The sequence below is a fragment of the Syngnathus acus genome, chromosome 6, assembly GCF_901709675.1.
Source record: "Syngnathus acus chromosome 6, fSynAcu1.2, whole genome shotgun sequence".
Classification (NCBI taxonomy): Eukaryota; Metazoa; Chordata; class Actinopteri; order Syngnathiformes; family Syngnathidae; genus Syngnathus; species Syngnathus acus.
The window spans coordinates 817,214-837,827 of NC_051092.1; the positions used below are offsets into that span (position 1 = coordinate 817,214).

At 45.0% G+C, this 20,614-nt stretch overlaps 1 long non-coding RNA gene across 1 annotated transcript; it reads left to right on the forward strand.

The window, feature by feature from the left end:
* The first annotated feature begins 5,227 nt into the window (after positions 1–5,227).
* LOC119124936 lies at positions 5,228–12,828 on the forward strand. Its single transcript, XR_005098367.1, has 3 exons — positions 5,228–5,568; positions 10,889–11,069; positions 11,663–12,828. It is a non-coding gene; the product is annotated as an uncharacterized LOC119124936 (long non-coding RNA).
* Positions 12,829–20,614: the final 7,786 nt, after the last annotated feature.

A 20,614-nucleotide genomic window follows, 5' to 3' on the forward strand; every position in this document is an offset into this window, starting at 1 on the left:
TGAAACATTGCAAAATCATATAAACAGTATAGTAGGTCCGAGTACCAATCCCTGAGGGACCACCACATGCAATTACTGCCAGTCTTTTCCTATTCATCTTATATTCTTGAAACCCAGAGGAATAGGCAAACAATTGTCCAATGACAAAAGTGTGCGTAGCTCTTCCGTCCATCAAAGAATCTAAAACTACAATAACTCAAGGTGTCCCAATTTGCTATATTTACATCATCCTCCATAGAACTAAGCTAACAATTCAAGAGGCACATTTTGTTTCTGCTTAAATATGTCCTCTTCTAAGATCAGAAAAAAAAAATCATTTCTTCAATGTTAATCACCACCGAGAATAAAGCAGTCGTCATGATGCCTAAGAGCCGAGCCGATGTTGAGTTTTTCGACAAAGTTTCTAAATATCTGTCAGAGTGCATAATTCCGAGTTGTTGTGAGCACGTCGGCTTCCATGTTGGGCCCCTGTACGCATCACAGCCATTCCCAGATCGCTGCCACTCTCAGTCAAATCATTATTTAGTCCTTTTGTAAGCAAGCAGTGTCCCAGATCGCAAATTAATCTTTCATACGTTTCCAAGATCCAGCCCTCTGTAATCCCGACACAACAAAGCACAGCAAGAGAGCCGATAAATTATTCATTCATTTGTCATGAAAGCCTTTGGTTATGTCTGTCATGTTTCACTCTTGCGAGGAAAAGCCATTGATCCTTGCCTTCTCCGTGACAAAAAAGAACAAACACGTGACATCGCACGGTCGCGCATTTCTCCACGCTCGCGACAGATCTGAGGAAAATGCCACAGTAAGGCAAAGAATAGCACGCCGAGTGCCTAATCTGTACACGCATTATGTCTGTCGACGCGCTCTAAACGCCTCGCCGTGCTCTTAACTAATAGCCGCAAGTGCCACCTGAGGGAAAGCCTTCCGACTCGCAAGCGGCGGGCGTGCAGGAAGTCACCAGCGCCTTGCCAGAAATCATTTTTCCACAGCGGTCTCGTCTCATCGGCATGTCTGACGTGTACATGACTTCATAATTTAGCGCAACGGGATAAGGAAAACAGCGTTGTTAACAAGAAAATGCTTTAAATCACAAGCGCCGAGTAAATTTTGTGTCAAATATTCATGTGGAAAGTGTGTTTGTGTACAGGGAACAAAGGGCGGCCGGCGTGTTGTACATCTGACAGAGCTGCAGGCCACAATCTCTCTCTGTGTGTGTGTGTGTGTGTGTTACATGTTGGGAGGGGGAGAGAGAGCTTTCATTTATAATGTATAGAGCTGCCAGAGAAGAGGTGTCGGGCCTGCTCAGGTTCTGTGCTGAGCTGAGCTGAGCTGAGCCTCACTGGCTGGTCTTCAGCTCAACCTGAGCACTTGCCTTATTTACTTTAAAAGCTTTCCACTTGTTTGGAAACGCAGGCTTAATGGATAAGACAGATCCGATTCCCTTCTACCGGGAATTTTACGAGAATAGATGGAGTCGCACGTCATAAGTTTACTTTAGTGTCTCGTAAGCGAGGATGGAATCACTCGGAGCACTTGACTGTTGGCAGGATGTTTTTTTAGGGATCTTGGTTCTTGTGGCCGTTAGCAAAACCGTGTACAATGAGGCACTCTTTCTGATTCGTTGGAACTGGGATTCATCATGGACTCTGGACTCGAATTACAAGATATCTTTTATGATAAGCAGTACGGTCAATGTTTGCCATCTTGCCACCTGTATAAAATGTCTCCTTGCTAGCTTAGCCGTACAACATTTAGGCACCTGCGCCTTGCTTTGTTTTGGTCTGATGTAATTCTGTCACATTCTCCAGCTGCTTTGCCACAACATCAGCGGCTAGCTAGCGATGCACATTTGGAGCAGAAGAAGAGCGGTGGGTGCCGTTGTTGGCCCATTGGCCTCCTCCCTTCGCCTGTCAGTGCCAGGCGGAGATGAGCCGCTGGCTGGCTGGCTGGCGACGCTCCGTGTGCTGTTGTTAATCCTGCCTGTTCTGCTTTGTCAAAGCTGCTGTTTGAACAATGGAGCTGTCTTTTTGTCCGCTAATTTAGGAAACAAACATTCGTCCGCACGGCAAACAAGCTCTCTCAGGAAGTGCTATTAATAGGATAATTAAGCAGATGGTAATGAGCAGGATTACTGCTAATTATGACAAGATTTGTTTTGGCATTTGCCTGAGAGGCAGCAGAGTGTTAAAGTCGGCGCTGCATCGAGCGAGCAGGCGGGCACCTGAGTAAACATGCCGGGATGCAATTGCTGACTTTTTTATGATTGATCAATTTACACATTGAATTCCTTCTAAAGAATGTAAAAATATGAGGACTACGTCCTGGTCAAACAAGAAAATGAATGAATGGGGGACTCCAACTAGCCTCTCCAAAAAGCAAAGTCAAATGTCATGCAAAAGTGGCAAATCCTTTCTTTGAATGCCCGCCCGCCCGCATTTCAAATATTCGAGTCTTGCCGCATTTCGAAATGTCTGAGTGAAAACATGCATTGTTATTCAAAGGCAAATGTCTCACCCACTGAGGGCAATTTAAGATTTGATACATTTTCCTTCAAGTGGCAAACAAGGGAAGCGCGTCTTTATCGTCAAACACGAATCATTCTGTGATCACATCTTTGTCGGTGAGCTTCTGCTTGCTCCCTTTGCTAGATACAAAAAGTCAAATCTGCCAGAGTTCTTGCAATACTTTGTCATTCGTGCAGCCAGACTGTTCCATCTCGGAAGAGCAGTCGTCCGACATGAGATTCGATCGGAAAGTGACAACAAACATGCCTGGTCGAGGTGAAGGGGAATCTTAATGCGATTCTCGCTAAAGCTCAGACAGTGAGCCGCCTCCATTAAAGCTTGCCACGCGGCCCCGATAAGTCTGGGATTTACAGCTTTGGCTTATCGTCATCTTCACACACTGTCTCACCGAGAGAGAGCAAAGTACACCGACCCTAAATCCTCCGCGACCGGGAACCGAGTTTGTCTTTAGGCTCGGGGTGCAGTCCAAATCGCAGGTACTCGCAAGCGAGGGCTTAGATAGGAGCCTCGTCGCTCGACAGCCCAAAAACGCCAACATTTCACATTCCGTAGCAGAAGCTGGGCGGAGATTATCGAGAGGAGAGAGAGAGAGAGAGAGAGAGAGAGCACTGTTTCAGAAATAAAATTGCTTTTATTCCAGCCAACATGTGTTCTGTGAGATTAACGCATAATCTTACAACGTTTAATAAGTGCCGCCGCTTTGTGGGCTTCCGGCTGAGGCGGTAAAAGTGGAGCACGCCTGCTCCACTTTAAATCCTGTTTATTGAATTATAAAGAACCTTAAAGGATCACCAGTGTGACTCATGCGTTTCAATACGTCTTCGTCGTCGTCGTCGGATGTCCAAAAATTGTCATCCGATTTCTTTTTTTTAATTTGACAAATTCCTTTTCTAAATATAAAAGATGGATTGTGCAAATCCACACCAACGCTCAATAACTGAAGAATTAGCGAGGTTACCGAGCGTAATGAGCACTTCATTTAAGAGCAAATGAAGAAGGTTTGCCCCTCAACTATCATCCGAGCATGAGGCCGTACTGGAAATCCCCAACCTCAATTTATGTAATCCAAAGCCCTCGCATGAACTTCATCTTGAGCTCCGGCTTTCAAGGCGTATTTGGAAGTTAAAGTCTCAGATCAGATTTGGACAGATTAGAATTAAGAGTTGGGAGTCTGGGAGGGGTGGATATGAGGATTTGCGCAGCTCCGCGAGACGGCCTTGTCACTGACAAGTTATACCGAGCCGCCCGCGGCTAAGAGGATTGGTCGGACTAATCCGAATCAAAAGACATACCATGTGAATTACATCTCCAAACCGGTTCGCTGACAAAGATTAGGAACGTGCATGTCAATCCTGTCATACTCTACTTGCTGCTGGAAGATGAGCCAGCAAACACAAACAGGCGCTTTGTAGCCTGCTAGCTAGCTAACCTGCCTGATCCAGCTGGCCGACCAAAATCTGCTCCTTTGATTGCACCCGGCTTTTTAATGTTGTGGAAGATCAAAGGAGCAAGTTCAGTTCAGATCACCACCGACGTTTGAAACCTCAAACTGGCTACGTTTGACTCCATTTCTTGAATCGATGATGGCAAACGTAGCTGTGGGTTGATTGGTCACCGTTTTGCCTTAGGATGGTCATTTCAATGAATTGATGACATTTCTCAACTGCTGAGATTGCCGTGAGCCTCTCTAGCCCAAATTGCCGGATCATCCGACACCCACAAACTATCGTAGCCTCCCCGCTACTCATTTTCTACCAAGGCATCTGGCACCATGCGTGACAATACAAGGCTTTCTGTTAAGACGTCAAAGAATGTTACTCTACAGTGGTGAAAGAAAAAAAAAAAAGAAAAAAAAGCTTTTCCTTGCTTGGCTCCCTCTCCAGAAGCACTGAACAAACAAGACTTGTATCCCTGGCCCAGAAATGCTTCAAAGAGCACATGTCTGCTGGGACTGGCTGTGAAATGTAGAGCAGTGCTGGCTGCTTAGGTTTGCATTTCAGCCAGAGTAAGCTCTTAAGAGGACTGCGGAGCCCTGGGCGGGCAGAGCGAGCTGTTAAGCGGCCGACCGGAGTGCCAAAGCTCTCGCGCAGCAGCAGCAGCAACCACCGCATCGCCGTCACACGGTGCAATCGCAGGCCAGTTTCATCAATTATTATATCATCTATTCCCGTCCGCGTGATCAAAAAGACACGTGAGCCCGACTTACAAAGTGAGAAATAATGCGCCGCTTTCAAGATCGAATGCATCTGTTGGCTCTTCCCGTGTACCGACCGGGAAGAGATGGTCGTTAGCTCCAACCCATCCCATCAGGGCTTGTGAAAAATGCAGCAAAGCTATTTTGTTGCCGATTGAATAGATGGAAACGCCGGAGGGCACGGTGTACAGTAAATGGAACGCGCTGAGACGAAAGCAGCGAGAGAGAACGAACGTAAGAAGAAAAAAGAAAAGCATCAGGCAATTGGGCGCAAGTCTGTGCAGCGCAGCGCTACGGAGCGTGCCCAATAGAGGTCTCTCGCTGCACTATAACGGCTGGCTCATAAAGCCGCAAATGGTATTTCCACTTCATTCAGTCTCAAGGCCGGCCGGCCGGCTTCCAAGCAGCTCTTCAACGTTGGAATTGAACCCATTAGCAATCGATTAAAGGACCAGCAGGCAGTCACTACTCAGCCGGAGGGGCTTGAGTTGCCGTGAAAGCCAACAGAGGCTCCTGGGGATTGAGGTTCAAATCTTTGGTTATGTTGAAATGGTGGCAAGCACGCTAACCTCTGGATGGCCCCCCTGTGGAGATGAGTAGCGTGGTTTTAAATATTACAATTTTTCATCATCCAATTTTTTTTGGGTTGAAATAATTCCTTTGTATATATTAGGGCTGTAAAAATACGATCAAACATAATCCAAGTTCATTTCTAGCGCACATTTTGCACCAGCTGCAGCTGTAATAAAGTACAACTGATCAATTCTATTTCTCGTTTTCAGAGAAGACACCAGAGGCAAATCTATTGACTCATCTCTGAGATCACCACTCAAATGACACCCCAAGGTACGATTGCTTAATATATTTAGACATCTTGCATGAAGTCATTTTAGTTGCTACTATATATTCTTTTGCATGGAAATTGAAATGAAAATCCGCTCCGCCTTCATTATGCAGAGCCCGAGCGCTTTTGATGGACGTTTCACGTCGTTGTTGTGCAATGGGCGACGCGTGCAGATCCCAAAGGGACATCTGCTTTGCTTCACGGCCTAACCAATTTGATGAAAATATTCCAATCGAATCTTGGAGCCGTGGATATTTACCCAGACCATGAGATATGAATGATGAACAATCTGACCTTTGCGAGCAGATTTGAATTTCAATCAACTTTGTGCAAACCAATGCACGATGCAATATGAAAATGTAGAGTGGTTCCATGTAATTAGCTCAGGCTTACAACAATGTGCTCTGGTCATTAGCGCGGGTCCGTTGGGCAAATAATGAGCGCGCATGTAGGGGAGGGGGGGGGGTGGATTCATTCAAGTGTATAAAAACAGAATTCATCCTTCCCTCCAACGCTGTCAGCTTTTATTCATGGAGCCGACCTTTGTCTGCACCGGCCTCATAACTGACATTTTCAATTACACTGCAAACAACTTATCAATATGCATGGATTTGCCAGCCAATATCTGAGCAAACACAGTCGTTTGGCGAGCCGAGTCTGTCGGCCGGGGGGGTGGGGGGAAATAGGGCAGACGTGTCAAGGTCAGGATTTGGTTAATGAGGGACGGGCCGCGGAATAATTGAATGGGCTGAGCAATATCGACTGTTGAAGCAGAAGCGTTTAAAGCGTTGGCGATCGTTAAGGAAAATCCTCCCGGCGCTTTATGTTGTGTGGCAGTAATTTATGCACGGGCATCCAAGCGGGTGCCCGATGCTTGATGGCGCCAGAGGCACAAAGCAATGAGTGGATTAGCCAAGCGCGCTTTCCAAACGCCAGCCAAGCGTGGAAGTCATCGCTGCGGATGAAGTGAGGGTGCAATTCTTTGAAATGCACGGCTGATAAATGGCAAGGGGAGAGGTGCTGAATATGCGCTTTGGGCACCTTGCACAAAAAGGGGCAAAAACGTGCGAAGAATGGCAAGGCTGAGAGTGCTCGCTCGCTCGGGCGGCAAAATGGGACGTGATGGATGGATGGATGGATGGATGGATGGATGGATGGATGGATGGATGGATGGATGGATGGATGGATGGATGGGATGTGCTTTCTGTAAACAGGCGACTCAAAGGACGACATCACGTCAATACTCCAGTTTGCTTGTTTGTTTACGCTGTATGACCCTTGCGATTTACTGCCGACCAGTCCTGGGTGTATCCCGTTTGTCCCCAAAATGTCCAGAAGTAGCTGATACTGTATCGAAAGATAAATTATGATTCCCACTTGTTACATAAAATAAACCTAGATTGAAGATACATTTTTTTGTTTGGGAAAGGTCATCAGCCCGTAGTGTGCTAAACTGAGGCAAACGCTAAAGCTAATGCTGCTAATGCTAGTACTATGAAAAACCAGGACACTGCAGACCCTCCAAGCTCATTTAGATCAGCAGTATGGGAGCTATCATCTTGAACCTAAAAGTACAACTGCAAAGCTGCAACGTTCCCATTGACGCTATCCCGTGCTAACGGGAACATTCCTTTACCCTGCCGAGAGTCTTCCAAAAGCTCATTTCCCAGTGCCTCAAAATGCTTAATCTGCACCATGAACTGCTCAGCAGTTGTCGCGGCAACAAGCAGTTCTCGTGCCTTGAACCATCTCACCGGGTTGAGAGCTGCCGGCGGGGTGTGCGCCTAATCCCTCCCTCCCTCCCTCCATGTAATTACGGCTCCTTGCAATGACCACAGCATCTCAGTGCAAATCAGATTAGCCGCTATAAATCGCTCTCGTTTCTCGCAAGCCCATCAAAGAATTCCTTATCTCCGCCCAGAGAGCTAAACAACACCGAGACAGCACGCCCGCCCGTCCGCCACCTCCCGCCCCCCTAAAGACACAGCCTGTTTATTTGCTCGGCGCAGGAAAGCAAGCCTTTTTCTTCATCGTACACAAACCGGCCCGGCTGGGTGGGTGGCCAGAATGCGGGCGGAGGCGGGGCCAACCACATGCCGATAAGCACTTCCGTCACGTCTCCAGCTTCCTCACTGCGTCATTCCGACAACAACGTGATGTAAATAAAAGGTCGGCGGACATGATGGAGATGTATTACTCCTCCCCTTCCCGTCCAATTTATTCCTCGGGTCCTACATTTACAACTTTGAGAGAAGAGGAAGCGGGCGGGCGGGCTTTGGGCTGAGAGGAAATGCGGCTCTTCAGTGGGAATAGAGACAGGCTAAAGTAAAGAGGGGGAACAAATGAGGTCTGTGATCCTAGCGGTCCCCCCCTTCCTGGCCTCTTGCCCCCCTCGCAAGCCCCAATCAGGCTGAAGCAGAGCTCTCAGCGTGACAGCCAGGCTTTTGTTGCTGGCTGAATGGAGGTTAAATATCCCTCCAAATCAGAGCTCTTTGGCTTTCTGGGCCCATCGTCTGACAGCAAGTACCTTTCACATGCTAATGCACGTGGCTTTTTTGGGGGGGTTCTTTCTTTTCTAACCATGGCTGGACAGTGGTATCATGCTCGAGGATGATGAATAAAGCGAGCAAATGCACCCCACCCCCCTTCAACTTTCTTTACTCACTCTTTTCTCTCATCGCCCTTCTTATCGCCATCACTTCGACCTCAATCTGCACGGGTTTAGAAGAGCACAGATGGTCTCTCCTGACCTGCTATTCATCATTTTGTCAAACGCTTTGTCACAATAATAGTCCCCAACAACAAGCTGGAAGATTTGATTTGTTTCTATTGATGAAGGCCTGTTAATTTAGCGAGCGTCTCATTAGGCTTAAAAGCACCAATTAATTCCTTTTGTTCTCATTAAGCGGCTAATTCCAAACATGAAGCGCCACGACCAATGAGGAGCCCAAAGCCAGACAGCACAGAGCCACTGGAGCGTCAAGCAGGTAGGCAGCCAGCCAGCCAGACAGCCAGCCAGGCAGAGTGAGAAAATTGCATCGTGAGCGAGTGAAAGTGCTTGAGCAAAGGAGAGCCCTGACAAAGGCTTCTGTTAATTTGGACACAAACTTAACACTTGTCAGCAACTCATTAAGCGCTGGAGATGTCCTCGTCCATCTCAAGGTTATCAGCATGCTTGAAGGCACTTTTCAGAATGAAGGCTGCTCATTGGCAAATCGTCACACGTATCGTTTTCATCGAACCACAATCAAAACTGGGTCAACTCAATGCGTTAGCCGAAACACAGTATTTGGATTAATATTGAGTTTTGTGGAATAAAAATGAAGCAGATTGTTGTCTGCTCATGGCCACTTGAAGCTATTTGTTGAATGAAGCAAATTAACTAACGCATCAAGAACAAACAAATTCATTCGTAAATTACTGGAGCAGCTGTCAGCTGGGACGGACGGACGGACGGACTCCAGTTAGCCGTCACGCTAACGAGCGATATAAAAAATGGATCTTGTGTCTGCACAGTTGACATTGTCCCACAGCTCTCAGGCTCTTCTTCGATCAAATGCAAAACTGTAATGAAAGGAGCCATCCATCCGCCATTGTTAGTATTTCTCATTCTGGGCGATTGGGTCGATGCGGAGATATTTTGCAAGGCTGTTTTCAAGTGCAACATGGACCGAGAAGAGTTGAGCTGGTATTGCGCAATGGAAAAGTGAGGAAAAGTGCTTTCTGTATTAATGCTGAAAATGGAGGCCAAGTTTTTTAGTGTAGACCGAGTACATGAGTCACAGACCAAATATTTGGGAAGTAGAACACAATGTTGTTGTAGTGTACATTTTCGACAGGGCAAAATGGACTCACTCCGCTTGACTATGAGCTCGTCGAAGCTCCCAGCCAAACATCACAAAGAATAATAATAATTCAATACTTTCTCATCGTTAATAATGGCGTATCACATGTAAACCTTGTGTTTAGTGGACTAAAATAGCGTCTGAACTTCCAAAAGACGCCAAATCGGAAATGGGAATCAGGATGGAGGCCAAAGAAACCTATTAGGATGGCGATTGCTTGCAGGTGTAGGGATGAGTGTTGCAATCGTGGCAAACACTTTCAATTAAAAACTCAGATGAGAAATTTCAAAACATGAAAGCAAGCAAAGTGGCGAGCAAGGCAGTCTTTTCTTTTTCTCTATCTGGTGCCTCCACTCCATTATCAGAGTGCCATTTGTCATTACGGCCAAGGCTCATAATATCCAGAGATTGCTAGTTTGCTAGCCGGACAGCAGCGTACAATTTGCCGCAGCCTTGAAGGATCCTTCAGCCTCTCCCGACAATTTAGCCAGGGAATTGCCGAGCGTTGTCTTTTGTCTGCTGGAGACACGGGGCAATTATCCGGCCCCCGGTAATGTTTCCCCGACTTTAATCTCCTGGCTGAGCGCGTAAAGCGGAATGGGTAGTCGGGTTTCAGAGCGCCTCTGGGTTCTATTAACACACGACGGCTGTTTCTGCTCGGCCGAGAGCGAGACCAGGGCAATCTGACAGACGCACGGACGGCTCTCCGCTGGGCTTTGAAGGAGAAAACATGATTATGTCATGATATATTTTTCAAAAGAGATCCAGTCCAAAGATTGCTCGTCTGTCTTTTCAATCAAATCTGCTTTTGTAAGGCTCGTTGGGAATACGGCCAGCGACGGATGCTTCGGTGGACAGCAATAAATAGAAACAACGTTTTACCAGTGAGAAAACAGACTAGGGGACAAAAAAAGGAGGCCGAGATACACTTTCTGCAACAATTGAATCGAATGTTCTCATTGCCCCCGGAGACAAAAAAAAAAATCAAATAAATTGCACTTTGGAATTCTTCATTTATGAAAAGCATCCCTGCTAGCTGCTATCTATTATTGACTGAAAGAGGAATGTTGTTTTGGTTGCCAGCACAAAACATTCAAATTCAATGAAAACAGAACGCAACTCAACAAAAACACATTTGGAACCATCAAACCAAAACAGATGACACGCATTCATTTTTACAAACAGGTTTAACCTTTTTGATTTGCGGTCCTGACACAATTGAAAGCTCACTCCTGACATTTGTGGAATATGAATGCACACGTTTGTATCCATCTCAGGTTGGCGGCCATTTTGCCACTTCCTATCAACTGAAAATGACATCACGGTTGCTTAGGGCTCGAGTCACGCCTAATTGACAAATGGCTCGTTTCCAATGACTTGTGTTTCATGATTGTATTTCAAATGTCAGTTTACCAAATCCATATTTGGAGCAGTATACCTGTAATATGTGTATTTGGTTCCTCTCTTTGTATTGCAGTAGTCCGCTGTGTTGACCTGGATGTGGGCCAGAAGCGGGCTCTCAAAGCACTTCCCAATGATTGGAGTGGCCTACTGCTCTGTCGTCACTCAGGCAGGCGGGCTCTTCCTGGGAAGAAACTGTTCTTTTAACCACAAAATGGGTTCTTCTTTGCTTCTGTTTGTGAAGTTACTTCATGCAGGTGTAAATAGGCAATCCAAAACATTGACTTTGTAATACAGAAAAAGACATTTTTAATATAAAATGACTGAATATAAATGGGTGATTAATTTCATCCAAATCAAAGAGACAAATGTAAACATGGGCACAAAATGAGGCCAAAAGGAAAAACAAGCTCCTGACACCGAGGCTACAGCACATTTTGCCGAGTAATTAGTCTTGTTGCGTTATTACCGCGCCTTGTTCAAAGAATGGGTGTGGAAATGAAGTCATCATGTTGGCATATTTTGCATAATATTGACGCTTGTCCGTTGCCGCATCCAATTCTTACTTACCTTGGGTCATGAAAAAGAAACATTTTGGCAGAGGTTACGTCTGTGTTTGTTACAGATGCCGGCTAGCGTCACACCTCTGATTATTATCATGACATGTCGTTTGGGAATCACTTATTGAAAGTAGTTTCCAGGTCATTGTTGTGCCAATGTTATGTGATTCCACGGAGTCAAGTGCAACATCAAAAGCACATGTACAACCCCCCAAAAAAAAAAATGGTAGTCTGACCGTAGCAGCAAAAGCAATCCAACCTAATCCAAATGAATCCTGTTTTTTTTGCAGGCTTCTTCATCCTGGTTGGAAGCTGATGGCGGCTCGCCTTGACTGCTTATCTTCTGCCTGTGGTCGTTCGTCGGCTGTTCGGGCCTCGTCTTATCAGGACCCGGCCTGCTCGGATTGGAGGGTTCGTGGGAAGTAAACATAGAACCTGTCCTTTGCTTATCTGCACCCAGGAGGCTGTGTGTGCGTGTGTGTGTAGGATGGAGAAAGAAAAGCCTGTTTCCATGACAACCTCTTCCTTCACCCCCCCTCCCCTCTTCTCTCTCTCGAGGAGAACCCTGGTGGTCTTTGTGTAATGCGATTCCACTAGAATGCACCGTGGATTAGAGCTCCACAGCCTTCGGGCCCAAGGCAGGCCAGTGAAGACATGATTACCCAGATCAAATGCTGTAATCACTTGGCACTGGAGGCTTTCACATCCATTCCAGATAAAACCTCAAACTGGCAATGCTCAGGTGATTAAGGGATTATTATTCTGCATTTCACCACGGTGACGGTCACTCTCATTCCCCTGACGTCAGAAGAAAGGTTGTGACCAGAACCCAGCGGCGGTCGGTCCATGTATTGACATTCAACCACCCCTCCCTTTTAAGTGTTCCTGAGGGTCTTGTCTTGGCTCCAACAATACACTCACAAGTGGAGCGTGTTTTTATGTTTGCTGTACAACACTCAGCATGGGCTCCTCCATGAGAACCCGCTGAAACCTCTCGAGGTGGATTCGGAAGGCGAGGCAATGACCCTCCCTCCCTCCCTCCGAGTACGCGCCAATAGGCACTCAGAGGTACGGGGAGATATTCCACTTGTTTGATTAAGTGAGGAAGAAAACTACTTGAGCAAGAAGCTTAGGCTACAAATGTTGGAGGAAGAACACACTTGAGCCATGTGGGAAAAGAAAGACTATAGCCGCTAACAAATGGGCCCGTGAGAGCGGGCCACGGCGCTTGGCTCCATGCTGAAAGCATCCGGCCTCACTATTGTCAGCTAACAACAACATCTGTGAAGAGGTAGCCGTAAGAAGGAAGGGCTCACAAAAAAAGTCCTAGAGGAGCCCGGCTGCCGAGGCCATTCTACTCATCCGCGCTCAAAAGTACTTGTCTACCAAAAGCCCACTTGAGAGAATGTAAGAGCGCTATTGCATCATATTTCTCAAGTGTCGCTGTAAAGTATTCAAAAAAAACAATGGCAGCTTTTAATGCCACTACCATATGCTGATTTCAAACTTGGAGTCATTTCTGTCTTCAAGATGCCGTGCACCCACCCACAATGCTTTCCTCTTATGTCAACTCTTGCCGCCATGGATTTACTGCCATTTCCTGATATTTGCTGTCATGGAATAGAGCAGTGTTTCCCAACCTTTTTTCATTCACGCCACACCTTTTCATTGGAAAAAATCTCGAGGCACACCACCAACAAAAATCTGTTAAGTGTTACACCAGCTTCTATATTCAAATCAGTTATATTACAACAAAAGACGTAAAGTTCTATTCCTATATATGGTTGGAGAGTCGAATAATTGAATAAAAATAAATACTAAATATTCTGTAAATTGTGTTTCTTTTGTAAATGAAAGTGACAGTTTTTGAAAAAAGGTTTTAGACAGTGTAAGGAATAAACTATTGAAAGTGATTGTGATCAATTGTGATTGTGATTCCAATATCCTGATTTATAACAATTCATACGCAAAATCAACAAGGTACCGCAAACTCTTTATTTAGGAAATTACAAAGTGCTTCCAAACGAATGACTTGAAGCCCAAAGGGGAGCGAATTTCCTCGTCTTCTTGGACACTAGCCATAGCACCAGCCCAGGTGCCGCGTAGTTGTCGGCTCCCCTTTCAAGTGCCTGCTCTGCTCACAACACAACACGCCGCGCACTGCTCCCGGAAAGAGGAAGCAAGCAACAATGAACTGGATTTCAAAATAAAGTCGCGTCGAATGTCCGAGGTCAAAAACAGGCGATATAGATCGATGTTTACGTTTAGCATCGATGCCAACAAATCGTAGAGCATTATATCGATGTATCGATGAATCGTTACACCCCTAATTTCAAACTATTTAGGGTTTCTAAGAATAGGGTTACTAACTAGGCTTTCAAAACTAGGGTTAGGGTTTCCGACCAGGGTTTCCAAGGAGTTTTGCCATTGCTAATTAGGGTTTCAAACTAGGGTTAGGGTTTCCGACTAGGGTTTTAAACCAAGGTTAGGGTTACAAACTAGGTTTTAAAGCTAGGCTTAAGGTTTCCAACGAGGCTTTCAAATTACTTTTAGGGTTTCTAAGATTAGGGTTTCTAACTAGGCTTTCAAAACTAGGGTTAGGGTTTTCGACTAGGGTTTCCAAAATTAGGGTTAGGATTAGGGTTGGGGTTTCTAACTAGGCTTTCAAAACTAGGGTTAGGGTTAGGGTTAGATTTAGCGTTAGGGTTAGAGTTAGGGTTAGGGTTAGAGTTAGAGTTAGGGTTAGGGTTAGGGTTACTAACTAGGCTTTCAAAACTAGAGTTAGGGTTAGGGTTTCTAAGTAGGCTTTCAAAACTCGGGTTAGGGTTTTCGACTAGGGTTTCCAAAATTAGGGTTAGGATTAGGGTTGGGGTTAGGGTTTCTAACTAGGCTTTCAAAACTAGGGTTAGAGTTAGGGTTAGGGTTAGGGTTAGAGTTAGGGTTAGGGTTACTAACTAGGCTTTCAAAACTAGAGTTAGGGTTAGGGTTTCTAACTAGGCTTTCAAAACTAGGGTTAGGGTTAGAGTTAGGGTTAGGGTTAGGGTTACTAACTAGGCTTTCAAAACTAGAGTTAGTGTTAGGGTTTCTAACTAGGCTTTCAAAACTAGGGTTAGGGTTTCCGACTAGGGTTTCCAAGGAGTTTTGCCATCGCTAATTAGGGTTTCAAACTAGGCTCAGGGTTTCCGACTAGGGTTTTAAACCAAGGTTAGGGTTTCAAACTAGGTTTTAAAGCTAGGGTTAGGGTTTCCAACGAGGGTTTCAAACTACTTTTAGGGTTTCTAAGATTAGGGTTTCTAACTAGGCTTTCAAAACGAGGGTTAGGGTTTCCGACCAGGGTTTCCAAAGAGTTTTGCCATTGCTATTTAGGGTTTCAAACTAGGGTTAGGGTTTCCGACTAGGGTTTTAAACAAAGGTTAGGGTTACAAACTTGGTTTTAATGCTAGGGTTAGGGTTTCCAACGAGGGCTTCAAACTACTTTTATGGTTTCTAAGATCAGGGTTTCTATCTAGGCTTTCAAAACTAGGGTTAGGGTTTCCGACCAGGGTTTCCAAGGAGTTTTGCCATCGCTAATTAAAGTTTCAAACAAGGGGTAGGGTTTCCGACTAGGGTTTTAAACCAAGCTTAGGGTTACAAACTAGGTTTTAAAGCTAAGGTTAGGGTTTCCAACGAGGGTTTTAAACTACTTTTAGGGTTTCTAGATTAGGGTTTCTAACTAGGCTTTCAAAACTAGGGTTAGGGTTTCCGACCAGGGTTTCCAAGGAGTTTTGCCATTGCTAATTAGGGTTTCAAGCTAGGGTTAGGGTTTCCGACTAGGGTTTTAAATCAAGGTTAGGGTTACAAACTAGGGGTGTAAATCGCGGGTTTTGTAACGATACGATATCATATCGATACAAAGAACCACGATACGATATCATATCGATACAAAGAACCACGATACGATATTTGCCGATATCTTAAAGCCTGCTGTGATTCATTCACGATACATCACGATATAGTGTTCTACGATCGATATAGAACAATATCCTGATTTATAACAATTCATACGCAAAATCAACAAGGTACTGCAAACTCTTTATTTAGGAAATTACAAAGTGCTTCCAAACGAATGACTTGAAGCCCAAAGGGGAGCGAATTTCCTCGTCTTCTTGGACACTAGCCAGAGCACCTGCCCAGGAGCCGCGTAGTTGTCGGCTCCCCTTTCAAGTGTCTGCTCTGCTCACGACACAACACGCCGCGCACTGCTCCCGGAAAGAAGAAGCAAGCAACAATGAACTGGATTTCAAAATAAAGTCGTGTCTAATGTCCGAGGTCAAAAACGGGTGATATAGATCAATGTTTACGTTTAGCATCGATGCCAACAAATCGTAGAGCATATCGATTAATCGATGTGTATCGATGAATCGTTACGCCCCTAATATATATATATTGTCATATAAAGCAGTTAAGCAAAAGTCTGATTTTTATGTTTTGATTGGCGAATATAAATACAAGGCTTAGGGTTAGTGAACGAATCACTTCCTAAAGTGTTTCGTTCTTTTTCAGTTCACATGACTTCAACCAGTAGGTGTCGGTAATGCGCATTGAAGCTGGTGCCACCACGCCGTAAATCAAAACAAAGGAGAAAATGACGTCACTTCCTGTTCACGAACGAGTCGTGAATTGCATTTCCCGTTCACTAACTGAACGGATCTGTGAGTGAACGGCTCAGTGAGTGAGTGATTTGCATTTCCAGTTCATCGCGAGAACGGATCAGTGAGGAAACGAATCCTGACTTTCCCGTTCGCGAACGACGCAATGGGTCAACTGCCTTCCTTCCCCCCGTGCGTGCATCAACGGATCAGTCAGTGAAACTATGTAAGCCAGAATGTCGATTTACGATTTGCCAAGGAAAGAAAGAACCACTCCGTGAACCACCACTTCTTTTATGCGCGTTTTCTCCAAGCTAACGGCTAACTTTATTGCATGAAGGGATGCGCCGTTATGCAACAACGGGGAGATGATGCTTCTCTTTGGGTCATCTTGATTTTATAACACTTAAAATAACGTGTATGCATTTATACGCCTAAATATTGTTATCCAATATATCTACTGCAATTTCACATTAGATTGCTGGTTTGAAATTTACTTTTAATATTATTTTCAAATAAACATTTATGTTAAAACTTGTCTGGTGTTTTATTCCTTGTTTTTTTATTCGCCAATTAAAACATAAAAATCTGACATTTGGTTAACTGCTTTATATGACAATATGTGTAGGTACACCTCATGGACACTTCAATAGGTACACTACACGAGGTAACAAAATTAAAAAAGAATAAATAAAGGGATAATTGCACAATAAAAGCAAATTTATGTATATTCTCACACCTGGGATCGAACCAAGTTCTTACCGAGCAAGAGCCGATGTCGTTATCCAGTCGGATATTTCGACGTGGAAACCCGCGGTCGTCTGCACTGTTTTGTACTAATCATGTGCATTCCAGTTCGTGGTGAACTGAATCTTTAGAATCGGTTCACTCAAAATACTTGTTCAAAAGAATCGTTCACCAAATCGTTCACTACACTTTCTTATTTATTTATTCTTTTTTCTTTTTTTAATCTCGTGTAGTGTACCTATTGTAGTGTCCATGAGGTGTACCTAATCACAGGCCACTTCAATAGGGAAAAAGCTTAAGTGAAAGTGAAAAGTGCCACACCCGCCCTCACCCCCACCTCCTGATTGGCTGTTTGATTTGTGACGTCAGTTGGACACTCCATTAGGTACACCGCCATTTTCAAGTGTACCTAATAACAAGCCACTTTATTAGGGAAATATCATGGTCAAAGGTCACAGGTGTCAAGCTCTAGTCCTTGGGGCCACATTCCAACATGTTTTCCAAGATAATAAAGTGGCCTGTTATTAGGTACACTTGAAAATGGCGGTGTACCTAATGGAGTGTCCATGTGATTCCCTCGTTAAGCGCAGCTGCGTGAAAACCTTTAGCTCCTTTCACGTTACGCAGGAGCTAAAACTTTTCACGCAGGTGCACTTAACGAGGGAATCACACGGACACTCCATTAGGTACACCGCCATTTTCAAGTGTACCTGATAACAGGCCACTTTATTAGAGAAACATCATGGTCAAAGGTCACAGGTGTCAAGCTCTAGTCCTCGGGGCCGCGTTCCAACATGTTTTCCAAGTGACCCTCGTTAAGCGCACCTGCGTGAAAACTTTTAGCTCCTTTCACGTTCCGCAGGAGCTAAAACTTTTCACGCAGGTGCACTTAACGAGGGAATCACACGGACACTCCATTAGGTACACCGCCATTTTCAAGTGTACCTGATAACAGGCCACTTTATTAGGGAAACATCATGGTCAAAGGTCACAGGCGTCAAGCTCTAGTCCTCGGGGCCGCGTTCCAACATGTTTTCCAAGTGACCCTCGTTAAGCGCACCTGCGTGAAAAGTTTTTGGTCACTTTCACGTTCCGCAGGAGCTAAAACTTTTCACGCAGGTGCACTTAACGAGGGAATCACTCGGACACTCCATTAGGTACACCGCCATTTTCAAGTGTACCTAATAACAGGCCACTTTATTAGGGAAATATCATGGTTAAAGGTCACAGGTGTCAAGCTCTAGTCCTCGGGGCCGCGTTCCAACATGTTTTCCAAGTGACCCTCGTTAAGCGCACCTGCGTGAAAACTTTTAGCTCCTTTCACGTTCCGCAGGAGCTAAAACTTTTCACGCAGGTGCACTTAACGAGGGAATCACACGGACACTCCATTAGGTACACCGCCATTTTCAAGTGTACCTGATAACAGGCCACTTTATTAGGGAAACATCATGGTCAAAGGTCACAGGTGTCAAGCTCTAGTCCTCGGGGCCGCGTTCCAACATGTTTTCCAAGTGACCCTCGTTAAGCGCACCTGCGTGAAAAGTTTTTGGTCACTTTCACGTTCCGCAGGAGCTAAAACTTTTCACGCAGGTGCACTTAACGAGGGAATCACTCGGACACTCCATTAGGTACACCGCCATTTTCAAGTGTACCTAATAACAGGCCACTTTATTAGGGAAATATCATGGTCAAAGGTCACAGGAGTCAAGCTCTAGTCCTGGGGGCCGCGTTCCAACATGTTTTCCAAGTGACCCTCGTTAAGTGCACCTGCGTGAAAACTTTTAGCTCCTTTCACGTTCCGCAGGAGCTAAAACTTTTCACGCAGGTGCACTTAACGAGGGAATCACACGGACACTCCATTAGGTACACCGCCATTTTCAAGTGTACCTGATAACAGGCCACTTTATTAGGGAAACATCATGGTCAAAGGTCACAGGTGTCAAGCTCTAGTCCTCGGGGCCGCGTTCCAACATGTTTTCCAAGTGACCCTCGTTAAGCGCACCTGCGTGAAAACTTTTAGCTCCTTTCACGTTCCGCAGGAGCTAAAACTTTTCACGCAGGTGCGCTTAACGAGGGAATCACCCGGACACTCCATTAGGTACACCGCCATTTTCAAGTGTACCTAATAACAGGCCACTCTATTAGGGAAATATCATGGTCAAAGGTCACAGGTGTCAAGCTCTAGTCCTCGGGGCCGCATTCCAACACGTTTTCCAAGATTCCCTTGGCTCTCGCTCAGAAAGAACTTAGTTCGAGCCCATGTGTGAGCATATATCTTAATGTGCTTGTAGAATTGGACACTCGCTGCGTACGCATATGCCATCAAATGCAAGTATTTATGTGTAAATACATAAGGTGGCCCGCCCCTAACCCTAGCTTTAAACCCTACTTTGGAACCCTAACCGCCCCTTACACTACTGGATTCCACCCCGCCCCCTAGGTAGTGGGCGTAATCCATTGGTTTGCTCCGCCAACTTGGGGGCGGGCCACTTTATGTATTTATTCATAAATACTTGCATTTGTCTGCATATGCAGCGAGGTTCCAATTCTAAAAGCACATTCAGGTATATGCTCACACCTGGGATCGAACCAAGTTCTTTCCGAGCGAGAGCCCGTGTCACTAACGAGTCAGCTATTTCGACCTTGGCATCCCTTCGCCGTCTGCACTCTTTTGTACTAGTGCATTCCAGTTCTTTTAAGTGAACTGAATCTTTAGAATCGGTTCATTCCAAATATTTGTTCAAAAGAATCGTTCACCGAAAAAGGGAAAAAGCTTAAGTGAAAGTGAAAAGTGCCACACCCCGCCCTCACCCCCACGTTCTGATTGGCTGTTTGATCTGTGACTGGAAATGCAAATCACTGACTCGTTCACTCACAGATCCGTTCAGTTGATGAACAGGAAATGCAACTCACGACTCGTGCGTGAACGGGAAGTGATGTCATTTTCCTACTGGTTGAAGTCATATGAACTGAAAAAAGAACGAATCACTTTAGGAAGTGATTCGTTCACTGGAAAAAAAACCCGTTCTTTTGAACGAATCGTTCTCTCCCGAGCCAACACTAACAGCAACACACACATAAACTGAGTATGTGCCGATGCCACAACATGAAATGTCAAGATTCTCCGATTTGCCACGCAAGCACGAACTGACCTGTGGTTTGGCGATCCTGTTTACAATGCGCTCGGTATTTAATGTTGGACAATTTCCCACGGCACAGCTGAACATCTCTCACGGCACACCAGTGTGCCGTTGGGAAACACTGGGATAGAGAATAGAGAGCCAAGCCAGACGCAAAGAATAGCAACAATCACATTTGAAAATAGACCGCCTCAGGCCTCCTCCAAATTGGACAACAATTGAGCGAAACAAATGATGGCCACATTTGAAGTGAAAGTCACTTTGTGTTTGCTGATGGGCTCCAGCGTGCCTGCGAACCTCGTGAGGAGAAAATGGATGGATGATTGGTTGATTGATTGGATCACTTCTGGTTGGAAATGACAGTCAGTGGCATCAGACGGGAAGACATAACTGAAAAATGAAATGTTTAATGCCGTTCTTAAGGATCTCAATAGCGGTTTTAGAGCATTGTAATCATGTCTGTCTATATAACTGCAAATTTCTTCAAATGTGATGCATGTTTTGCACTGTTTAACTAAGGTAATCTTACCAATTTGAAAAATATATATAAATATGCATGTATGGAGAAATATTGTTTGGTAAAAAAAAAAAAAAAAGTAAAAATAAATCTAAAAATATAAAGACATCTCCCAAGTATGATTTCCAGCTAGCATAATTTGCTTGAAATTTTCCCTACCTACTAGAGAGAAAAGTTCCTAACCTGAATTCAATGAGGCATTGACGCAAA